At 46.6% G+C, this 23814-nt stretch overlaps 8 non-coding genes across 8 annotated transcripts; 3 read left to right on the forward strand and 5 right to left on the reverse strand.

Moving 5' to 3' along the window:
• Positions 1 to 697: 697 nt before the first annotated feature.
• On the reverse strand, positions 698 to 771 carry trnai-aau (transfer RNA isoleucine (anticodon AAU)). Its single transcript has one exon. It is a non-coding gene; the product is annotated as a tRNA-Ile (tRNA).
• Positions 772 to 4408: 3637 nt separating this feature from the next.
• Positions 4409 to 4482, reverse strand: trnai-aau (transfer RNA isoleucine (anticodon AAU)). Its single transcript has one exon. It is a non-coding gene; the product is annotated as a tRNA-Ile (tRNA).
• A 731-nt stretch (positions 4483 to 5213) lies between these two features.
• trnaa-agc (transfer RNA alanine (anticodon AGC)) lies at positions 5214 to 5286 on the forward strand. Its single transcript has one exon. It is a non-coding gene; the product is annotated as a tRNA-Ala (tRNA).
• A 2991-nt stretch (positions 5287 to 8277) lies between these two features.
• Positions 8278 to 8351, reverse strand: trnai-aau (transfer RNA isoleucine (anticodon AAU)). The gene has a single exon. It is a non-coding gene; the product is annotated as a tRNA-Ile (tRNA).
• Positions 8352 to 8453: 102 nt separating this feature from the next.
• Positions 8454 to 8525, reverse strand: trnaq-cug (transfer RNA glutamine (anticodon CUG)). Its single transcript has one exon. It is a non-coding gene; the product is annotated as a tRNA-Gln (tRNA).
• A 315-nt stretch (positions 8526 to 8840) lies between these two features.
• On the forward strand, positions 8841 to 8913 carry trnaa-agc (transfer RNA alanine (anticodon AGC)). The gene has a single exon. It is a non-coding gene; the product is annotated as a tRNA-Ala (tRNA).
• Positions 8914 to 9311: 398 nt separating this feature from the next.
• Positions 9312 to 9382, reverse strand: trnaq-cug (transfer RNA glutamine (anticodon CUG)). Its single transcript has one exon. It is a non-coding gene; the product is annotated as a tRNA-Gln (tRNA).
• Positions 9383 to 9684: 302 nt separating this feature from the next.
• Positions 9685 to 9757, forward strand: trnaa-agc (transfer RNA alanine (anticodon AGC)). The gene has a single exon. It is a non-coding gene; the product is annotated as a tRNA-Ala (tRNA).
• The last annotated feature ends 14057 nt before the right edge of the window (positions 9758 to 23814 follow it).

A 23814-nucleotide genomic window follows, 5' to 3' on the forward strand; every position in this document is an offset into this window, starting at 1 on the left:
GGTTGCACCTGGAGGGTTTAGAGCGAAACTCCTTACGTCAACTTTGCCAGTTCTGTGTCGTACTAATCATTGCAATCTGTCAGAAGCTCTATCAAGTCACAGTTTTCTTTTATTCGATGGCACATCCGCAGTGAGAAATCAAAGCACTAAATATATAGCAGAGTGCTGTCGATTAGGCCATTGGAAGCATCACCAGAAGCGATGTTACCACCTGGGAGGAAGATAGCGTTTTGGTCAAATGGAAGCAGGTGGACTTAAGGGTAAAGCGGCTAGGCTTTTTGGGTGACTTTCATTCATGCCCAAAACAATTCAATTCAATTCAATTCACCTTTATTTGTATAGCGCTTATACAATGTAGATTGTGTCAAAGCAGCTTCACATAAAAGGTCACAGTAAATAGGAACAGTGTAGTTAAGTTTGTAGTGTTTAAGTGTTTAAGCTTTGATGATATTACAGACCACTACCTCTTACTATATAAGCTGTGTTTACCTGAAATTAGCAGATCCACAGATCAAAACAGAACAACAACATTGCTTTGCCGAAACCCAGGATCGACCAGGGCCCTTTAGATCTTCAGTCTAACACTCTCCCAACTGAGCTATATTGGCTGCCATAACTCAGCTTTCCAGCAGCAGGGATGTCTGTGAGACCAAGCTGAGCCCTTAAGTGCATTTGAGGCATAAGAGAGTAAAAATTATGACCAGTACGGGGATCGAACCTACAACCTTGGCGTTATTAGCACCACGCTCTAACCAACTGAGCTAACCGGCCGTTTACCACAACTGTGCTGGAAAAACCAGAGTTAGCTCTGGCCTTCAAGGGAACAGGAAGCTATTTAAGGCGGATTATATAAGGCGGAGCCAATGTGCATTGATTTCTGAGTAACTCGTCATTCGGCATGCAGGGCTCCTCACACATTTACTGAAGCAGGACTAGGTAGGTCCTCCAAAGGAAAAGCACGCTATTCTAGGCAATTTGACGACTGAATGGCAGGCAGGGCAAAGAAGCCACCACAGAACAGATGTGATCTTATTTTTTTTCATTTTTGACCACGTCTAAAATGTTCAATTTGGATTGTGAAAAGGGGAATTAGCTCAAATGGTAGAGCGCTCGCTTAGCATGCGAGAGGTAGCGGGATTGATGCCCGCATTCTCCACTTGTGTTTTCATGCCTTTCACAGTGACTTTTATTGCAAAGCTGGTTGCACCTGGAGGGTTTAGAGCGAATTTCATTACCTTAGCTTTGCCGGTTCTGTGTAGTACTAATCATTGCAATCCTTCAGAAGCCCTATCAAGTCACAGTTTTCTTTTATTCGATGGCGCGTCCGCAGTGGGAAATCAAAGCACTAAATGTATAGCAGAGTGCTGTCGATTAGGCCATAGGAATCATCACCAGAAGCGATGTGACTACCTGGGAGAAAGATAGCGTTTTGGTCAAATGGAAGCAGGTGGACTTGAGGGTGAAGCAGCTGGGTGAACCCATAGTAACTGTTATTCTCTGGCCTTCAAGGAATAGAATGCTATTTTAGCTTTTTTGTGCAGTGCTGTCAAAAAAAAACAGGTCCCACCTAGATTTGAACTTAGATCGCTGGATGCAGAGTGCTATCCATTACACCATGGAACCTCAAGATGTAGAGCTGCTGCCCGACATGAAGATGATGAATTAAAAAACTGGCCTTGCAGGAAAGTAGCAGAAGGTCCATCCAAGGCGGAGCCAGTGTGCATTGATTTCTGAGTAACTCGTCATTCGGCATGCAGGGCTCCTCACACATTTACTGGAGCAGGACTAGGTAGGGCCTTCAAAAGAAAAGCACACTATTCTAGGCCATTTGATGACTAAATGGCAGGCAGGGCAAAGAAGCCACCACAGAACAGATGTGATCTTATTTTTTCATTTTTGACCACGTCTAAAATGTTCAATTTGGATTGGGAAAAGTGGAATTAGCTTAAATGGTAGAACGCTCGCTTAGCATGCATGCGAGAGGTAGCTGGATTGATGCCCGCATTATCCACTGCTGTTTTCATGCCTTTCACACTGGCTTTTATTGCAAAGCTGGTTGCACCTGGAGGGTTTAGAGCGAAACTCCTTACGTCAACTTTGCCAGTTCTGTGTAGTACTAATCATTGCAATCCGTCAGAAGCTCTATCAAGTCACAGTTTTCTTTTATTCAATGGCGCATCCGCAGTGAGAAATCAAAGCACTAAATATATAGCAGAGTGCTGTCGATTAGGCCATTGGCATCATCACCAGAAGCGATGTGACCACCTGGGAGGAAGATAGCGTTTTGGTCAAATGGAAGAAGGTGGACTTAAGGGTGAAGCGGCTAGGCTTTTTGGGTGACTTTCATTCAACTGACCCTGTGCCCAAAACAGAACATCAACATTGCTTTGCCAAAACCCGGGGACGAATCAGGGACCTTTAGATCTTCAGTCTAACGCTCTCCCAACTGAGCTATTTCAACCGCCATGACACAGCTTTCCTGCAGCAGCAATGTCTGGGAGACCAAGCTGAGCCCTTAAGTGCATCTAAGGCATAAGATAGTAAAAATTTGGCCAGTGCAGGGCTCCTCACACATTTACTGGAGCAGGACTAGGTAGGGCCTTCAAAAGTAAAGCACGCTATTCTAGGCAATTTGACGACTAAATGGCAGGCAGGGCAAAGAAGCCACCACAGAACAGATGTGATCTTATTTTTTTTTCATTTTTGACCACGTCTAAAATGTTCAATTTTGATTGTGAAAAGGGGAATTAGCTCAAATGGTAGAGCGTTCGCTTAGCATGCGAGAGGTAGCTGGATCGATGCCCGCATTCTCCACTTGTGTATTCATGCCTTTCACAGTGACTTTTATTGCAAAGCTGGTTGCACCTGGAGGGTTTAGAGCGAATTTCATTACCTTAGCTTTGCCGGTTCTGTGTAGTACTAATCATTGCAATCCTTCAGAAGCCCTATCAAGTCACAGTTTTCTTTTATTCGATGGCGCGTCTGCAGTGGGAAATCAAAGCACTAAATGTATAGCAGAGTGCTGTCGATTAGGCCATAGGAATCATCACCAGAAGCGATGTGACTACCTGGGAGAAAGATAGCGTTTTGGTCAAATGGAAGCAGGTGGACTTGAGGGTGAAGCAGCTGGGTGAACCCATAGTAACTGTTATTCTCTGGCCTTCAAGGAATAGAATGCTATTTTAGCTTTTTTGTGCAGTGCTGTCAAAAAAAACAGGTCCCACCTAGATTTGAACTTAGATCGCTGGATGCAGAGTGCTATCCATTACACCATGGAACCTCAAGATGTAGAGCTGCTGCCTGACATGAAGATGATGAATTAAAAAACTGGCCTTGCAGGAAAGTAGCAGAAGGTCCATCCAAGGCGGAGCCAGTGTGCATTGATTTCTGAGTAACTCGTCATTCGGCATGCAGGGCTCCTCACACATTTACTGGAGCAGGACTAGGTAGGGCCTTCAAAAGAAAAGCACACTATTCTAGGCAATTTGATGACTAAATGGCAGGCAGGGCAAAGAAGCCACCACAGAACAGATGTGATCTTATTTTTTCTTTTTTGACCACGTCTAAAATGTTCAATTTGGATTGGGAAAAGTGGAATTAGCTTAAATGGTAGAACGCTCGCTTAGCATGCATGCGAGAGGTAGCTGGATTGATGCCCGCATTATCCACTTCTGTTTTCATGCCTTTCACACTGGCTTTTATTGCAAAGCTGGTTGCACCTGGAGGGTTTAGAGCGAAACTCCTTACGTCAACTTTGCCAGTTCTGTGTCGTACTAATCATTGCAATCTGTCAGAAGCTCTATCAAGTCACAGTTTTCTTTTATTCGATGGCACATCCGCAGTGAGAAATCAAAGCACTAAATATATAGCAGAGTGCTGTCGATTAGGCCATTGGAAGCATCACCAGAAGCGATGTTACCACCTGGGAGGAAGATAGCGTTTTGGTCAAATGGAAGCAGGTGGACTTAAGGGTAAAGCGGCTAGGCTTTTTGGGTGACTTTCATTCATGCCCAAAACAATTCAATTCAATTTAATTCACCTTTATTTGTATAGCGCTTATACAATGTAGATTGTGTCAAAGCATCTTCACATAAAAGGTCACAGTAAATAGGAACAGTGTAGTTAAGTTTGTAGTGTTTAAGTGTTTAAGCTTTGATGATATTACAGACCACTACCTCTTACTATATAAGCTGTGTTTACCTGAAATTAGCAGATCCGCAGATCAAAACAGAACAACAACATTGCTTTGCCGAAACCCAGGATCGACCAGGGCCCTTTAGATCTTCAGTCTAACACTCTCCCAACTGAGCTATATTGGCTGCCATAACACAGCTTTCCAGCAGCAGGGATGTCTGTGAGACCAAGCTGAGCCCTTAAGTGCATTTGAGGCATAAGAGAGTAAAAATTATGACCAGTACGGGGATCGAACCTACAACCTTGGCATTATTAGCACCACGCTCTAACCAACTGAGCTAACCGGCCGTTTACTACAACTGTGCTGGAAAAGCCAGAGTTAGCTCTGGCCTTCAAGGGAACAGGAAGCTATTTAAGGCGGATTATATAAGGCGGAGCCAATGTGCATTGATTTCTGAGTAACTCGTCATTCGGCATGCAGGGCTCCTCACACATTTACTGAAGCAGGACTAGGTAGGTCCTCCAAAGGAAAAGCACGCTATTCTAGGCAATTTGACGACTGAATGGCAGGCAACTGAGCTAACCGGCCGTTTACCTACAACTGTGCTGGAAAACCCAGAGTTAGCTCTGGCCTTCAAGGGAACAGGAAGCTATTTTAGCTTTTTTTGTGCGGTGCTGGCAAAATAAAAACAGGTCCCACTGAGATATGAACTCGGATCACTGGATTCAGAGTCGAGAGTGCTAACCATTACACCATGGAACCTCAAGATTATGTAGAGCTGCTGCCCGACATGAAGATGATGAATTAAAAAACTGGCCTTGCAGGAAAGTAGCAGAAGGTCCATCCAAGGCAGAGCCAATGTGCATTGATTTCTGAGTAACTCGTCATTCGGCATGCAGGGCTCCTCACACATTTACTGGAGCAGGACTAGGTAGGGCCTCCAAAGGAAAAGCACGCTATTCTAGGCAATTTGACGACTGAATGGCAGGCAGGGCAAAGAAGCCACCACAGAACAGATGTGATCTTATTTTTTTTCATTTTTGACCACGTCTAAAATGTTCAATTTGGATTGTGAAAAGGGGAATTAGCTCAAATGGTAGAGCGCTCGCTTAGCATGCGAGAGGTAGCGGGATCGATGCCCGCATTCTCCACTTGTGTTTTCATGCCTTTCACAGTGACTTTTATTGCAAAGCTGGTTGCACCTGGAGGGTTTAGAGCGAATTTCATTACCTTAGCTTTGCCGGTTCTGTGTAGTACTAATCATTGCAATCCTTCAGAAGCCCTATCAAGTCACAGTTTTCTTTTATTCGATGGCGCGTCCGCAGTGGGAAATCAAAGCACTAAATGTATAGCAGAGTGCTGTCGATTAGGCCATAGGAATCATCACCAGAAGCGATGTGACTACCTGGGAGAAAGATAGCGTTTTGGTCAAATGGAAGCAGGTGGACTTGAGGGTGAAGCAGCTGGGTGAACCCATAGTAACTGTTATTCTCTGGCCTTCAAGGAATAGAATGCTATTTTAGCTTTTTTGTGCAGTGCTGTCAAAAAAAAACAGGTCCCACCTAGATTTGAACTTAGATCGCTGGATGCAGAGTGCTATCCATTACACCATGGAACCTCAAGATGTAGAGCTGCTGCCCGACATGAAGATGATGAATTAAAAAACTGGCCTTGCAGGAAAGTAGCAGAAGGTCCATCCAAGGCGGAGCCAATGTGCATTGATTTCTGAGTAACTCGTCATTCGGCATGCAGGGCTCCTCACACATTTACTGGAGCAGGACTAGGTAGGGCCTTCAAAAGAAAAGCACACTATTCTAGGCAATTTGATGACTAAATGGCAGGCAGGGCAAAGAAGCCACCACAGAACAGATGTGATCTTATTTTTTCTTTTTTGACCACGTCTAAAATGTTCAATTTGGATTGGGAAAAGTGGAATTAGCTTAAATGGTAGAACGCTCGCTTAGCATGCATGCGAGAGGTAGCTGGATTGATGCCCGCATTATCCACTTCTGTTTTCATGCCTTTCACACTGGCTTTTATTGCAAAGCTGGTTGCACCTGGAGGGTTTAGAGCGAAACTCCTTACGTCAACTTTGCCAGTTCTGTGTAGTACTAATCATTGCAATCCGTCAGAAGCTCTATCAAGTCACAGTTTTCTTTTATTCGATGGCACATCCGCAGTGAGAAATCAAAGCACTAAATATATAGCAGAGTGCTGTCGATTAGGCCATTGGCATCATCACCAGAAGCGATGTGACCACCTGGGAGGAAGATAGCGTTTTGGTCAAATGGAAGCAGGTGGACTTAAGGGTGAAGCGGCTAGGCTTTTTGGGTGACTTTCATTCAACTGACCCTGTGCCCAAAACAGAACATCAACATTGCTTTGCCAAAACCCAGGGACGAACCAGGGACCTTTAGATCTTCAGTCTAACGCTCTCCCAACTGAGCTATTTCAACCGCCATGACACAGCTTTCCTGCAGCAGCAATGTCTGGGAGACCAAGCTGAGCCCTTAAGTGCATCTAAGGCATAAGATAGTAAAAATTTGGCCAGTGCAGGGCTCCTCACACATTTACTGGAGCAGGACTAGGTAGGGCCTTCAAAAGAAAAGCACACTATTCTAGGCAATTTGATGACTAAATGGCAGGCAGGGCAAAGAAGCCACCACAGAACAGATGTGATCTTATTTTTTCTTTTTTGACCACGTCTAAAATGTTCAATTTGGATTGTGAAAAGTGGAATTAGCTTAAATGGTAGAACGCTGGCTTAGCATGCATGCGAGAGGTAGCTGGATTGATGCCCGCATTATCCACTTCTGTTTTCATGCCTTTCACACTGGCTTTTATTGCAAAGCTGGTTGCACCTGGAGGGTTTAGAGCGAAACTCCTTACGTCAACTTTGCCAGTTCTGTGTAGTACTAATCATTGCAATCCGTCAGAAGCTCTATCAAGTCACAGTTTTCTTTTATTCAATGGCGCATCCGCAGTGAGAAATCAAAGCACTAAATATATAGCAGAGTGCTGTCGATTAGGCCATTGGCATCATCACCAGAAGCGATGTGACCACCTGGGAGGAAGATAGCGTTTTGGTCAAATGGAAGAAGGTGGACTTAAGGGTGAAGCGGCTAGGCTTTTTGGGTGACTTTCATTCAACTGACCCTGTGCCCAAAACAGAACATCAACATTGCTTTGGCAAAACCCGGGGACGAATCAGGGACCTTTAGATCTTTAATCTAACGCTCTCCCAACTGAGCTTTTTCAACCGCCATGACACAGCTTTCCTGCAGCAGCAATGTCTGGGAGACCAAGCTGAGCCCTTAAGTGCATCTAAGGCATAAGATAGTAAAAATTTGGCCAGTGCAGGGCTCCTCACACATTTACTGGAGCAGGACTAGGTAGGGCCTTCAAAAGTAAAGCACGCTATTCTAGGCAATTTGACGACTAAATGGCAGGCAGGGCAAAGAAGCCACCACAGAACAGATGTGATCTTATTTTTTCTTTTTTGACCACGTCTAAAATGTTCAATTTGATTGTGAAAAGGGGAATTAGCTTAAATGGTAGAACGCTGGCTTAGCATGCATGCGAGAGGTAGCTGGATCGATGCCCGCATTATCCACTTCTGTTTTCATGCCTTTCACACTGGCTTTTATTGCAAAGCTGGTTGCACCTGGAGGGTTTAGAGCGAAACTCCTTACGTCAACTTTGCCAGTTCTGTGTAGTACTAATCATTGCAATCCGTCAGAAGCCCTATCAAGTCACAGTTTTCTTTTATTCGATGGCACATCCGCAGTGAGAAATCAAAGCACTAAATATATAGCAGAGTGCTGTCGATTAGGCCATTGGAATCATCACCAGAAGCGATGTTAACAGCTGGGAGGAAGATAGCGTTTTGGTCAAATGGAAGCAGGTGGACTTAAGGGTAAAGCGGCTAGGCTTTTTGGGTGACTTTCATTCATGCCCAAAACAGAACAACAACATTGCTTTGCCAAAACTCAGGATCGAACCAGGGACCTTTAGATCTTCAGTATAACGCTTTCCCAACTGAGCTATATCGGCTGCCATAACCCAGCTTTCCAGCAGTAGGGATGTCTGTGAGACCAAGCTGAGCCCTTAAGTGCATTTGAGGCATAAGAGAGTAAAAATTATGACCAGTACGGGGATCGAACCTACAACCTTGGCGTTATTAGCACCACGCTCTAACCAACTGAGCTAACCGGCCGTTTACCTACAACTGTGCTGGAAAACCCAGAGTTAGCTCTGGCCTTCACGGGAACAGGAAGCTATTTTAGCTTTTTTTGTGCGGTGCTGGCAAAATAAAAACAGGTCCCACCGAGATTTGAACTCGGATCACTGGATTCAGAGTCCAGAGTGCTAACCATAACACAATGGAACCTCAAGATTATGTAGAGCTGCTGCCCGACATGAAGATGATGAATTAAAAAACTGGCCTTGCAGGAAAGTAGCAGAAGGTCCATCCAAGGCGGAGCCAATGTGCATTGATTTCTGAGTAACTCGTCATTCAGCATGCAGGGCTCCTCACACATTTACTGGAGCAGGACTAGGTAGGGCCTCCAAAGGAAAAGCACGCTATTCTAGGCAATTTGACGACTAAATGGCAGGCAGGGCAAAGAAGCCACCACAGAACAGATGTGATCTTATTTTTTTCATTTTTGACCAGGTCTAAAATGTTCACTTTTCATTTTGAAAAGGGGAATTAGCTTAAATGGTAGAGCACTCGCTTAGCATGCGAGAGGTAGCGGGATCGATGCCCGCATTCTCCACTTGTGTTTTCATGCCTTTCAAAGTGGCTTTTATTGCAAAGCTGGTTGCACCTGGAGGTTTTAGAGCGAATTTCTATACGTCAGCTTTGCCGGTTCTGTGTAGTACTAATCATTGCAATCCTTCAGAAGCCCTATCAAGTCACAGTTTTCTTTTATTCGATGGCGCGTCCGCAGTGGGAAATCAAAGCACTAAATATATAGCAGAGTGGTGTTGATTAGGCCATAGGAATCATCACCAAAAGTGATGTGACCACCTGGGAGAATGATAGCGTTTAGGTCAAATGGAAGCAGGTGGACTTGAGGGTCCTAGAAAACCCATAGTAACTGTTATTCTCTGGCCTTCAAGGAAATAGAATACTATTTTAGCTTTTTTGTGCGGTGCTGGCAAAAAAAAAAACAGGTCCCACCGAGATTTGAACACGGATCACTGGATTCAGAGTCCAGAGTGCTACCATTACACCATAGAACCTCATGATGATGTAGAGCTGCTGCTTGACCTGAAGATTATGAATTAAAAAACTGGCCTTGCAGGAAAGTAGCAGAAGGTCGATCCAAGGCCGAGCCAATGTGCATTAATTTCTGAGTAACTCGTCATTCAGCATGCAGGGCTCCTCACACATTTACTGGAGCAGGACTAGGTAGGGCCTTCAAAAGAAAAGCAATTTGACAACTAAATGGCAGGTAGGGCATGGAAAGCCACCACAGAACAGATGTGATCTCATTTTTTTATTTTTTGACCACGTCTAAAATGCTCAATTTGGATTGTGAAAAGGGGAATTAGCTCAAATGGTAGAGCGCTCGCTTAGCATGCGAGAGGTAGTGGGATCGATGCCCGCATTCTCCACTTGTGTTTTCATGCCTTTCACATTGGCTTTTATTGCAAAGCTGGTTGCACCTGGAGGGTTTACAGTGAATTTCTATACGTCAGCTTTGCCGGTTCTGTGTAGTACTAATCATTGCAATCCGTCAGAAGCCCTATCAAGTCACAGTTTTCTTTTATTCGATGGCGCGTCCGCAGTGAGAAATCAAAGCACTAAAAATATAGCAGAGTGCTGTCGATAAGGTCAATGGAATCATCACCAGAAGCGATGTGACCACCTGGGAGGAAGATAGAGTTTTGGTCAAATGGAAGCAGGTGGACTTAAGGGTGAAGCGGCTAGGCTTTTTGGGTGACTTTCATTCAACTGACCCTGTGCCCAAAACAGAACAACAACATTGAACACCAATGTGGCCACAAACAGCCTATCTGTCCCCCTGAACACCTAAATGGCCAGGAATGACCAATCTGTCCCTCTGAACACCAATGTGACCACGAACAGCCTATCTGTCCCCCTGAACATCTATGTGGCCAAGAACAGCCTATCTGTCCCCCTGAACACCTATGTGGCCACAAACAGCCTATCTGTCCCCCTGAACACCTTAATTGTGGGAACAACCCATATATCTCTCTGAACACCAATGTGGCCACGAACAGCCTATCTGTCCCCCTGAACACTTATGTGGCCACAAACAGCCTATCTGTCCCCCTGAACACCTAAATTATGGGAACAACCCATCTGTCTCTCTGAACACCAATGTGGCCACAAACAGCCTATCTGTCCCCCTGAACATCTATGTGGCCAAGAACAGCCTATCTGTCCCCCTGAACACCTATGTGGCCACAAACAGCCTATCTGTCCCCCTGAACACCTTAATTGTGGGAACAACCCATATATCTCTCTGAACACCAATGTGGCCACGAACAGCCTATCTGTCCCCCTGAACACTTATGTGGCCACAAACAGCCTATCTGTCCCCCTGAACACCTAAATTATGGGAACAACCCATCTGTCTCTCTGAACACCAATGTGGCCACAAACAGCCTATCTGTCCCCCTGAACATCTATGTGGCCAAGAACAGCCTATCTGTCCCCCTGAACACCTATGTGGCCACAAACAGCCTATCTGTCCCCCTGAACACCTTAATTGTGGGAACAACCCATATATCTCTCTGAACACTTATGTGGCCACAAACAGCCTATCTGTCCCTCTAAACAACAATGTGACCACGAACAGCCTATCTGTCCCCCTGAACACCTAAATTGTGGGAACAGCCCATCTGTCTGAACACCAATGTGGCCACAAACAGCCTATCTGTCCCCCTGAACACCTATGTGGCCACGAACAGCCTATCTGTCCCCTTGAACACTTATGTGGCCACAAACAACCTATCTGTCCCCCTGAACACCTAAATTGTGGGAACAACCCATCTGTCTCTCTGAACACCAATGTGGCCACAAGCAGCCTATTTGTCCCCCTGAACACCTATGTGGCCACGAACAGCCTATCTGTCCCCCTGAACACTTATGTGGCCACAAACAGCCTATCTGTCCCCAGAACACCTAAAGTGTGGGAAATACCCATCTGTCTCCCTGAACACCTATGTGGCCACGAACAGCCTATCTGTCCCCCTGAACACCTATGTGGCCACAAACAGCCTATCTGTCCCCCTGAACACCTAAATTGTGGGAACAACCCATACATCTCTCTGAACACCAATGTGGCCACGAACAGCCTATCTGTCCCCCTGAACACCTATGTGGCCACAAACAGCCTATCTGTCCCCCTGAACACCTAAATGGCCAGGAATGACCAATCTGTCCCTCTGAACACCAATGTGACCACGAACAGCCTATTTGTCCCCCTGAACACCTATGTGGCCACAAACAGCCTATCTGTCCCCCTGAACACCTAAATGGCCAGGAATGACTAATCTGTCCCTCTGAACACCAATGTGACCACGAACAGCCTTTTTGTCCCCCTGAACACTTATGTGGCCACAAACAGCCTATCTGTCCCCAGAACACCTAAAGTGTGGGAAATACCCATCTGTCTCCCTGAACACCTATGTGGCCACGAACAGCCTATCTGTCCCCCTGAACACCTATGTGGCCACAAACAGCCTATCTGTCCCCCTGAACACCTAAATTGTGGGAACAACCCATACATCTCTCTGAACACCAATGTGGCCACGTACAGCCTATCTGTCCCCCTGAACACCTATGTGGCCACAAACAGCCTATCTGTCCCCCTGAACACCTAAATGGCCAGGAATGACCAATCTGTCCCTCTGAACACCAATGTGACCACGAACAGCCTATTTGTCCCCCTGAACACTTATGTGGTCACGAACAGCCTATCTGTCCCCCTGAACACCTAAATTGTGGGAACAACCCATCTGTCTCTCTGAACACCAATGTGGCCACAAACAGCCTATCTGTCCCCCTGAACACCTAAATTGTGGGAACAACCCATACATCTCTCTGAACAGCAATGTGGCCACAAACAGCCTATCTGTCCCCCTGAACACCTATGTGGCCACAAACAGCCTATCTGTCCCCCTGAACACCTAAATTGTGGGAACAACCCATATATCTCTCTGAACACCAATGTGGCCACAAACAGCCTATCTGTCCCCCTGAACACCTAAATTGTGGAAACAACCCATCTATCTCTCTGAACACCAATGTGGCCACAAACATCCTATCTGTCCCCTGAACACCTATGTGGCCACAAACAGCCTATCTGTCCCCCTGAACACGTAAATTGTGGGAACAACCCATATATCTCTCTGAACACCAATGTGGCCACGAACAGCCTATCTGTCCCCCTGAACACTTATGTGGCCACAAACAACCTATCTGTCCCCCTGAACACCTAAATTGTGGGAACAACCCATCTGTCTCTCTGAACACCAATGTGGCCACGAACAGCCTGTCTGTCCCCCTGAACACCTATGTGGCCACGAACAGCCTATCTATTCCCCTGAACACCTAAGTGGCCAGGAACGACTTATCTGTCCCCATGAACACCTAAATGCCAAGTAACGATCTACAAGTCCCACTGGATGCCAACGTGGCCACGATCAAACACTCAAGCCCTCGGAATGCCAAAGTTGCCAGGAACAATGCAGTCGTAGATTATTCAATAAAACAATATCTTATTAGGCTGTCTTTGGACATCCCACTAGGCTGTTTGTGGACATCCCACCTGTAGCTTGTTAGGCTCTCTGCGGACATCCCATCTGTAGCTTATTAGGCTGTCTGTGGACATCCCACTAGGTTGTCTGTGGACATCCCACCTGTAACTTATTAGGCTGTCTGTGGACATCCCATCTGTAGCTTATTAGGCTGGCTGTGGACATCCCACTAGGTTGTCTGTGGACATCCCATCTGTAGCTTATTAAGCTGTCTGTCATCCCACTACGCTGTGGACATCCCACTAGGCTGTCTGTGGACAGCCCATCCGTAGCTTTTTAGGCTGTCTACGGACATCCCGACTGTAGCTTATTAGGCTGTCTGTGGACATCCCACTAGGCTGTCTTTGGACATCCCACCTGTAGCTTATTAGGCTGTCTGTGGACATCCTACCTGTAACTCATTAGGGTGTCTGTAGACATCCCACTTGTAGCTTATTTGAACAGGCAGAGGTAGGCTGTCCGTGGACACCCCTATAAAAGATCACTATTCACAGCAGGAACAATTTTGGGGTTTATTAGGGGGAGCAGAGGGGTCAGGAGGCCCCACTCAGCAGTTTTTTCCATGTCAGAGCTCACCAAAAGACTTCTGTGACCTAAAAAAGCTCTGTCCACGAACAATCTGGGCCCACTCAAATAAGTTACACGTAGGATGTTTTACATGATTCACCCACCCAAGTGGTCAAACTTCAACAGATCCGCAAAAAAAAAACCTTTGGAGGTGGATCCCCACATCCCCCTGAGTTGCCCCCTGCTGTCAAAACCTCAAAATTCCACTGTCCAGCAACCACCTGTTTTTGTGAATGGAATAGATTGTAGGTGGGATGTCCAGATCTCTGCTTCTGGGCACAGCAGAGAGCCCAAACCTGCATTCCTGTGCTAGTCTAGGCATGCCCTGTCCATGCTGTGAATTTGAAGAAGATTAGAGAAACTTGAAAATCTGACCAAAAAAATCTCTAAGTACCCCTTTTTTTGTGAAATTTTCAAGTTTCTCCAAACTTCACCAAATTCACCCCCTGGACAGGGCATGTCCAGACTAGCACAGAAATGCAGGTTTGGGCTCTCTACTGTGTCCAGAAGCTGAGATCTGGACATCCCACGTACAATCTATCCCATTGTATGAAATAGGCTGTTCGTGGACAGTGGAATTTTAACATTTTGACAACTTGATGTGGCCTAGGGGGGCTTGCATATACACCTCAATAGGTTTTTTTGGCACTTTTTTTTAGATTTTGTGGCTCTAGCAGATAGATCAAGAAAAAACGCCCCACCTGTAACTTATTTTAACAGGCCTAGGTAGGCTGTCTGTGGACACCCCTGTTAAAGGTCACCATTCAGAGCAGGAACAATTTTGGAGTACATAATTGGGAGCAGAGGGGTCAGGTATCCCTGCCATGCAGTTTTTTCCTCATCATATCTCACGAAACAACTTCTGTGGCCGAAAAAAGCACTGTCCACGAACAGCCTATCTGGGCCCACTCAAATAAGTTACACGTGGGATGTTTTACATGGTCCACCCACCCAAGTGGTCAAACTTCAACAGATCCCAAAAAAAACCCTTTGAGGGGGATCCCCAGCTCCCCCTGAGTTGCCCCCTGCTTTTAAAACCTCAAAACTCCACTGTCCAGCAACCACCTATTTTTATGAATGGAATAGATTGTACGTGGGATGTCCAGATCTCAGCTTCTACAAGGGCTAGCAAGCTGAAACCTGGCCTCCTGCTCTAATCTGGACATGCCCTGTCCAGGGTGTGAATTTGGAGAAGTTTGAAGAATGTTAAAAAATATGACCAAAAAAAACTCAAAGTACCCCTTTTTTTGGTCAAATTTTCAAGTTTCTCCAAATTCACCCCCTGGACAGGGCATGTCCAGACTAGCACAGAAATGCAGGTTTGGGCTCTCTACTGTGTCCAGAAGCTGAGATCTGGACATCCCACGTACAATCTATCCCATTGTATGAAATAGGCTGTTCGTGGACAGTGGAATTTCAAGGTTTCGAAACCTGTAGGGGGCCCAGGGGGGCTTGCCCTTTCACCTCAATAGGTTTTTTTGGCACTTTTTGAGGTTTTCCAGCTCACGGATAAAAAAAAAAAAAACATCCCACCTGTAACTTATTTGAACAGAGCGAGGTAGGCTGTCCGTGGACACCCCTGTAAAAGGTCACTATTCACAGCAGGAACAGTTTTGGGGTTCATTAGGGGTAGTAGAGGGGTCAGGAAGCCCCACCCAGCAGTTTTTTCCACATCAGAGCTCACCAAACGGCTTCTGTGGCCTAAAAAAGCCCTGTCCGCGAACAGCCTATCTGGGCCCATTCAAATAAGTTACACGTGGGACTTGTTGTTTGAGCGGTCAAAGGGACCTTTATTTTGGCGCAAAACGGTGGGGGCTTCGACTACAGTTTCGTCAAGGCCCCCTGCACCACCTATTCAAATTTCGTACCCCTCGGTGCAGGGGAAGCACTTGAAAAAAAATCTGAAAGAAATATTCAGTGAAAATTATTCAATCCGCCCATCCCCCGCCCAGCCAATTAAGCCTTTCCAAAGGACCTGCAGGCCCCAAACTTTGAGGATCTTTTAAGGGGCCCCTGAGGGTCAGACCATATCAATTCGGAGCCATTTGGGACCACGGGGGCCATTCCTCGGGGCGTCCACGAACCACCTATTAAAATGAATGGGATAAGCTACACGTGTCAGCGGCCCCCCTTCGGCCACCGAGGGTCCAAGAGACCCCAGATTTGGCACAGAGTTGCATCACAAGGCCCTCGGTCACCTACCAAAAGGGCTAGCTCGAGGGACGCCCCCAAAAATTTTCTGAGCTCTTCATACATCCCTCTGTCTCTCATACAGCTCTATACGATGAGGCCTAAGAGGGTGTTTTTGTCGGCCAGGCCTAAAACGCTCAGAAAGCAGCTAGGGTCACGGACCTTGGGGAACTGGCTGGGGGGCCGGTGGCGGTACTCTGTGCCAAATTCGGGGGTTCTGCGACCTTTTGACCCCCTGCACGGCCATGTCCCACCTGCAACTTATTCAATGGAATTTCATAGGTGGTTCGCTGTCATGGGGGGCTTTTTTGAGCAAATTAGCGCGTGCGACTGCGGAACTTGGGGGCCCGACTCAGGGGCCCGTGACGTAACATATATGTCAGTTCGGGGCCGATCGGGCAACGTCGGCGCTTCCATGTACACGGAAGCCATCTGCAGCCTGACACTCTGGGACTCGTGTCGGGGGCCCCAACCCCTGTGCCGATTTTCGGGGCCCTCTGACCTTTCGACCTCTCGGGAGCCAACGTCCCACGTGCAACTTATTTTAATGTAAAATCTATAGGTGGTTCGCGGTCATTGGGGTTTTTTTGAGCAAATTAGCCATTACGTCCGCGGAACTCGGGGGCTTGCGTCGGGGGCCCGTGACGCAACATATATGTCAATTTGGGGCCGATCGGGCACTGTCCACGAAACACCTACAAAATGAATGGAATAAGTTGCACGTGTCACAGGCCCCGGATCGGCCCCCGGGGGTCTGAGGAACTCCAAACTTGGCCTGCTGGCAGCGTAGGGGCCCCCGAACACCATACTGAAAGCACAAGTTCCTTCCATGAACACAACTCTTAATTGGCTCCTCAGCCCAACTTTCACGCAAAGGCCTCTTTAGCATTTAGACCCCAAGACTGTCTTGAGGCACTTTGTGTGTTTTTAGGGGAATTTTTTTTGGCATGCTATAAAACGTTCATGAGACCTTCTAGGGCCCTGAAATTGGAGGTGCCGCGTCGGGACCACCACGCCGAATTTCGGGGCCCTCTGACCTTTTGACCTCTCGGGAGCTAACGTCCCACGTGCAACTTATTCAATGTAAACTCCATAGGTGGTTCGCGGTCATGGGGGGCTTTTTTGAGCAAATTAGACCATGTGACCGCGGAACTTGGGGGCCTGATTCAGGGGCTCGTGACGTAACATATATGTCAGTTCGAGGCCGATCGGGCAACGTCGGCGCCTCCATGTACACAGAAGCCATCTGCGGCCCGACACTCTAGGTCTCATGTCGGGGGCCCCAACACGACCCCTGTGCCGATTTTGGGGGCCCTCTGACCTTTCGACCCCTCGGGAGCCAACGTCCCACGTGCAACTTATTTCAATGTAAAGTCCATAGGTGGTTCGCGGTCATTGGGGGTATTTTTGAGCAAATTAGCCACTGCGACCGCGGAACTTGGGGGCCTGATTCAGGAGCCTGTGATGTAACATATATGTCAGTTTGGGGCCGATCAGGCACTGTCCACGAAACACCTACAAAATGAATGGAATAAGTTGCACGTGTCACGGGCCCTGAATCGGCCCTCGGGGGTCCGAGCGGTTCCAAACTTGGCCTGCTGGCAGCCTAGGGGCCCCCGAACAACATACTGAGAGCACAAGTGCCTCGCTCGAACACAACTCTTAACTGGCTCCTCAGCCCAACTTTCACGCAAAGGCCTCTTTAGCCTTTAGACCCCAAGACTGTCTTGAGGCACTTTGTGTGTTTTTAGGGGAATTTTTTTTGGCATGCTATAAAACGTTCATGAGACCTTCTGGGGCCCTGAAATTGGAGGTGCCGCGTCGGGACCACCACGCCGAATTTCGGGGCCCTCTGACCTTTTGACCTCTCGGGAGCCAACGTCCCATGTGCAACTTATTCAATGTAAACTCCATAGGTGGTTCGCAGTCATGGGGAGCTTTTTTGAGCAAATTAGACCGTGTGACCGCAGAACTTGGGGGCCTGATTCAGGGGCCCGTGACGTAACATATATGTCAGTTCGAGGCCGATCGGGCAACGTCGGCGCCTCCATGTACACGGAAGCCATCTGCGGCCCAACACTCTAGGTCTCGTGTCGGGGGCCCCAACACGACCCCTGTGCCGATTTTCGGGGTCCTCTGACCTTTCGACCCCTCGGGAGCCAACGTTCCACGTGCAACTTATTTCAATGTAAAGTCCATAGGTGGTTCGCGGTCATTGGGGTATTTTTGAGCACATTAGCCAGTGCGACTGCGGAACTTGGGGGCCTGATTCAGGGGCCCGTGACGTAACATATATGTCAGTTTAGGGACGATCGGGCAATGTCCACGAAACACCTACAAAATGAATGGAATAAGTTGCACGTGTTACGGGCCCCGAATCGGCCCTCGGGGGTCCGAGCGGTTCCAAACTTGGCCTGCTGGCAGCCTAGGGGCCCCCAAACAACATACTGAGAGCACAAGTGCCTCGCTCGAACACAACTCTTGATTGGCAAGGCAGAGCAAATCTCTCACACAGGCCTCTTTTACCTATGCACTCTAAGTCTGTTTCATGAATGACTTTGCATGTTTGAGGTGAACTTTGCACCCTCAAAGTTTAGGGGTTATTTGGGTAGTTAGGAGGGGTCAGGGACCTCATCCAACAGTGCGTGTCAAGTCAGAGCTCACCAAACGGCTTTTGTGACCTAAAAAAGCCCTGTCCGCGGACAGCCTAAAAATGAGTTGCCCGTGGGACTTTTTTGTTTGAGTGGTCAAAAGGACCTTTATTTTGGCGCAAAACGTTGGGGGCTTCGACTACAGTTTCATCAAGGCCCCCTGCATCACCTATACAAATTTCGTACGCCTCGGTGCAGGGGAAGCACTTGAAAAAAAATCAGAAAAAATATTCAGAGAAAATTATCTAATCCGCCCATCCCCCGCCCAGCCAATTAAGCACTTGCAAAGGTCCTGCGGGCCCCAAACTTTGCGGATCAATTGAGGGGCCCCTGAGGGTCAGACCATATCAATTCAGAGTCGTTTCGGACCACGGGGGCCAATTCGGGGGGCGTACACAAAGTACCTACCAAATGAATGGAATAAGTTTCACGTGTCAGCGGCCGCCGTTCGGCCACCGGGGACCCGAGGGGCCCCAAATTCGGCACAAAGTTGCGTCACAAAGCCCTCTGTCGCACACCGAGAGGGCTAGCTCGAGGGACACCCTGAAAATTTTTATGGATTTTTCGTATGTCCCTCTGTCTCACATGGAGCTCTATGGGATGAGGCCTAAAAGGGTGGTTTTGTTGGCCAGGCCTAAAATTTTCAGAAAGCAGCTAGGTCCATGGAACTTGGGGACCTGGCTGGGGGACCGGCGGCGGTACTCTGTGCCCAATTTGGGGGTCCTGCGACCTTTTGACCTCTCGGGAGCCAACATCCCACGTGCAACTTATTCAATGTAAACTCCATAGGTGGTTCGCGGTCATGGGGGGCTTTTTTGAGCAAATTGGTCCGTGCGACCGCGGAACTTTGGGGCTTGCCCCGGGGTCCCGTGACGCAACATATATGTCAGTTTGGGGCCAATCGGGCGCCGTCCACAAAACACCTATGAAAATGAATGGGATAAGTGCAAAAGTCAGTTTTTGCACAATAGGCAGTCAGGGGGATCAATAGACACTTTTTGGACAATAGGCGGTCAGGGGGACCAATAGGCACTCTGCAGACAATGAGGAAGAGGAAGATGAAGATTAGGCACTCAGGGGGATAAATAGGCAGTTTGCGGACAATAGGCAGTCAGGGGGATGAATAGGCACTCTGCGGGCAGTGAGGAAGAGGAGGGTAAAGAATAGGGAGTCAGGGGGATAAATAGGCACTCTGCAGACAATAGGCAGTCAGGGGGATCAATAGGCACTCTACGGGCAGTGAGGAGGAGGAGGGTGAAGAATAGGCAGTCAGGGGGATCAATAGGCTCTCAGCGGACAGTGAGGAGGAGGAGGGTGAAGAATAGGTGGTCAGGGGGATCAATAGGCAGTCTGTGGACGATGAAGAGGGTGAGGGGGTGTCGATAGGCACTCAGGGGGACATTTAGGCACTTTGTGGACAAAAAGGTGGTCAGGGGGACGACTAGGCATTTCGGGGGATGGGGGGTGCTTCAGGAGTGACCCACGAAGAGCTTGGGCACCCCCGAAGGCGTCTGTTCGGACCCTAGAGTCGATTTGGCCGCCTTACCTCCATTTTAGTAAAAGTGACAAGTAGTCATTCACTTAAGTGGTTCGTGGCGTCCAAATATTGAGTACGATCCCTCGCACCAACTATGCGTCATCTGGCAACTTATTTTCATTCAAAAATTTCCACGAACAGCCTAGATTCCCTTGCATCCAGGCCAGCCCGTGCCAGACCTCCTGCACTCTGGCTCTCTGATGTTCTCCATGAGCATCGCTCAAAACTTCAGGCTGCAGAGAATTTGGCGAAAAACTAAAAATCCTGAACAGCTCATAACATACCAAACTCTTCTGTCCTCTTTCTCGGCTAAGGTTACTCCTGCAAAGCAGACATACTTCCATCAGAAAATCAACAGTGCCACCAATCCTCGCTTACTTTTTAAAACATTTTCCTCCCTCCTCTATCCTCCACCCGCATCCTCCACACTTACTACTGATGACTTTGCTACATCCTTTTGCACCAAAACTGCAAAAGTCAGTGCTCAATTTGCTGCACCTACAACAAACACGCAAGATACACCACCAACACCACACACACTCACCTCTTTTTCCCAGCTCTCTCAGTCTGAGGTGTCTAATCTCGTGGTATCTAGCCATGCAACCACCTGTCCACTTGATCTTATTCCCTCTCATCTCTTGCAAGCCATTTCTCCTGCAGTCATACCAACACCGACTCACATAATTAACACATCTCTTGACTGTTTTTTTCCCTACTTCATTTAAGCAGGCTAGGGTAACCCCACTGCTAAAGAAACCCAACCTGGATCAAACGCTACTTGAAAACTACCGACCGGTATCCCTGCTTCCATTCATGGCCAAGATTTTGGAGAAAGTAGTGTTCAATCAAGTCCTGGACTTTCTTACTCAAAACAACCTCATGGACAACAAGCAATCTGGCTTTAAGAAAGGCCACCCAACTGAGATAGCCCTGCTCTCGGTCGTGGAGGATCTCACACTGGCTAAAGCAGACACTAAATCATCTGTCCTCATCTTGCTGGATTTATCAGCTGCCTTTGACACTGTAAACCACCAGATCCTGCTATCTACGCTTGAGTCACTGGGCATTGCAGGCACTGTTATTCAATGGTTCAGATCTTACCTCTCTGACAGGTCATTCAGGGTGTCTTGGAGGGGAGAGGTGTCCAACCTACAGCATCTAAACACTGGGGTACCTCAGGGCTCTGTTCTTGGGCCACTTCTCTTCTCCATCTACACGACATCTTTAGGACCAGTCATCCAGAAACATGGATTTTCCTACCACTGCTATGCTGATGATACCCAGCTATACCTCTCTTTTCTCTCTGATGATCCCTCGGTTCCAGCTCGCATTTCAGCCTGCCTGTCAGACATTTCACACTGGATGAAAGATCATCATCTTCAGTTTAACCTCGCGAAAACGGAAATGCTTGAAGTTTCTGCCAACCCGACTCTACACCATAACTTTTTAATCCAGATGGATGGGGCAACCATTACTGCATCCAAAATGGTAAAAAGCCTTGGAGTAACGATTGATGACCAACTAAACTTCTCTGACCACATTTCTAGAACTGCTCGATCTTGCAGATTCGCACTCTATAACATCAGAAAGGTCCGACCCTTCCTATCTGAACATACAGCTCAACTCATTGTTCAAGCTCTTGTTCTCTCCAAACTGGATTATTGCAACTCTCTACTAGCCGGGCTTCCAGCTAACTCTATCAAACCTCTTCAGCTGCTTCAGAACGCAACAGCACGAGTGGTCTTTGATGAACCCAAAAGAGCGCATGTCACTCCGCTACTCACCCAATTGCACTGGCTGCTAGTAGCTGCTCGCATCAAATTCAAAGCTCTAATGTTTGCTTACAAAGCTTCTGCACTTCTGCAGATTTATGTGCCCTCCAGAAACTTGCGTTCTGTGAATGAATATCACCTCGTGGTTCCATCCCTAAGAGGGAAGAAATCACTTTCCCGAACTCTCGCATTCAATCTGCCCAGTTGGTGGAATAAACTCCCTAACTGCATCAGAACGGCAGAGTCACTTGCTGTCTTCAAGAAACGACAAAAAACTCAACTATTTAGTCTCCACTTTCCTTCCTAATCTGTAACTGCCTCTCTGGCTATACCACTAACTGTACTCTCTCAAAAAAAAAACATTACTAATGCTTTGCTTCTTAGACTTTACACACCAGAAACGTCTATAACACTTATTCACTGTTGCTCTTATAGTTGTGTAAATTGCTTCCTTGTCCTCATTTCTAAGTCACTTTGGATAAAAGCGTCTGCTAAATGACTAAATGTAAATGAAATCTCATTCTTCTATTGGCAAAATATTACATTCATAAATGTAAATTTGTGCATTCCAAAACATCTTTTATAGCTTTTAACAATGAGATCAAGCAAAATGTCAACTCAATTAAGCATTCTCTTAATCAAAAGGCAACAAAAACTGTGAATGTTTGTGAACACTTTGATATCTTTTAGTAAATCCGTACTTCCCCTGGCAAAATGTGATAATGTGTATCTTTGGTTTTTTTTTGTTTTATGTTAAAACCCCTGCGCTGTTAGAATTTGAACAATTGTTGTTTGTAATGGAGAACTATATTCTTGTAAAATGTGCAATTGTTGATTAAAAAAAAAAAAAAAAAAAGAGAGACTGGTGGCAATAGCAAACATGTCGTGCTGTGCAGTAGGATGTCAAATTCGAAAAAATAGAAAACTTAACTTTTACCATACACCACACTGCTTTAATGCCAACTGCAGATGTCTTTGGCTAAAAGGGAGCTGAATGACGTGACAACCTAATTAGAAATGCTCGACTCTGCAGTTTTCAGGTAAGTTCACGATATGCTGAATCATACACATTACTCGTTTTTGATTGCAGCAATGATTTCAGCAAAATTAGTTACATAAGGTTAATTAAACTGCGGACACTAAATGCTAAGAATGAAACTAAGAATGAAACGTGAAAGTGAAAGTTATTAAGGTAAAGTGGGTTTCATATACACACATTCATTCAGTGACAACTTGTGACACACTCCCTACATTGTTTACCACGGCACTGTGAATATTCGGTCTGAAATAACCTGCAAGTGTTACTTATAAACAACATTAACACTGTTTATTTGACTGTGAACAATGTTGTACTTTGATAGTCATTGGCTGCTAATATGATTTCGCTATTTAGAGCTTGCAAATAATACTTTTATGAAATTATATTATTAAGGAAAAAGTCTGAATGTGTGAATATAAAACCAACTTTACCTCTATGTGTAAGTTCACATAACCTGCCGTACAGGTTTAGTTCACTGTCAGAATGCAGTATTTTTGCTTGTTGATGATTACCCAGGCCTTGTACAGCTCCCTCTTCTTTCCTTGTTTTTGGCTAGGCAGAACCTTGGTTTTTAGCACTACATAGTGTTGAATCTGGTAATCATGGAACATTATTTCTTGCACGTGACCACACAGAACAACATTGTTGGCATCCAAAGAGTTGTAGGCCTTTAACTTCTCTCTTATAAAATCACTTGAAGCTTCAATGAGATTGTATATTTGGGGCTGGATGCTTGGTCATTTAGTCTTATCCAATATCCATTGGGAGGGTGCTATTGCAAATGGACCTGTCAGATGAACGCCGCTCACTTTAACGTTTATTATGCTGAATCACTGTGCTTATCACTGGGTGACAAGCTGTTATAATATGCTGAAAGCATTATGTAAATAATATATATAATATGTAATCAATATATCTTATCTCTAAGACAACAACAAACTCTGTACCGCATCAGATGTCATTCCCTCGCTGTAGCGCTAGCGCTCACGTTTTTTTTCCTGCCACCTCCCTGCACGAGCATCCTGAATGTTTACAAACATGGTCATTTGTCTATAGCGCATGTTCTTAGACTGCGGGGGCTTGACCAGCCCAGCCGAGTCTCGAACCAGCGACCTTCTTGCTATGAG

Source organism: Danio aesculapii, chromosome 5 (genome assembly GCF_903798145.1).
Source record: "Danio aesculapii chromosome 5, fDanAes4.1, whole genome shotgun sequence".
Taxonomy (NCBI): Eukaryota; Metazoa; Chordata; class Actinopteri; order Cypriniformes; family Danionidae; genus Danio; species Danio aesculapii.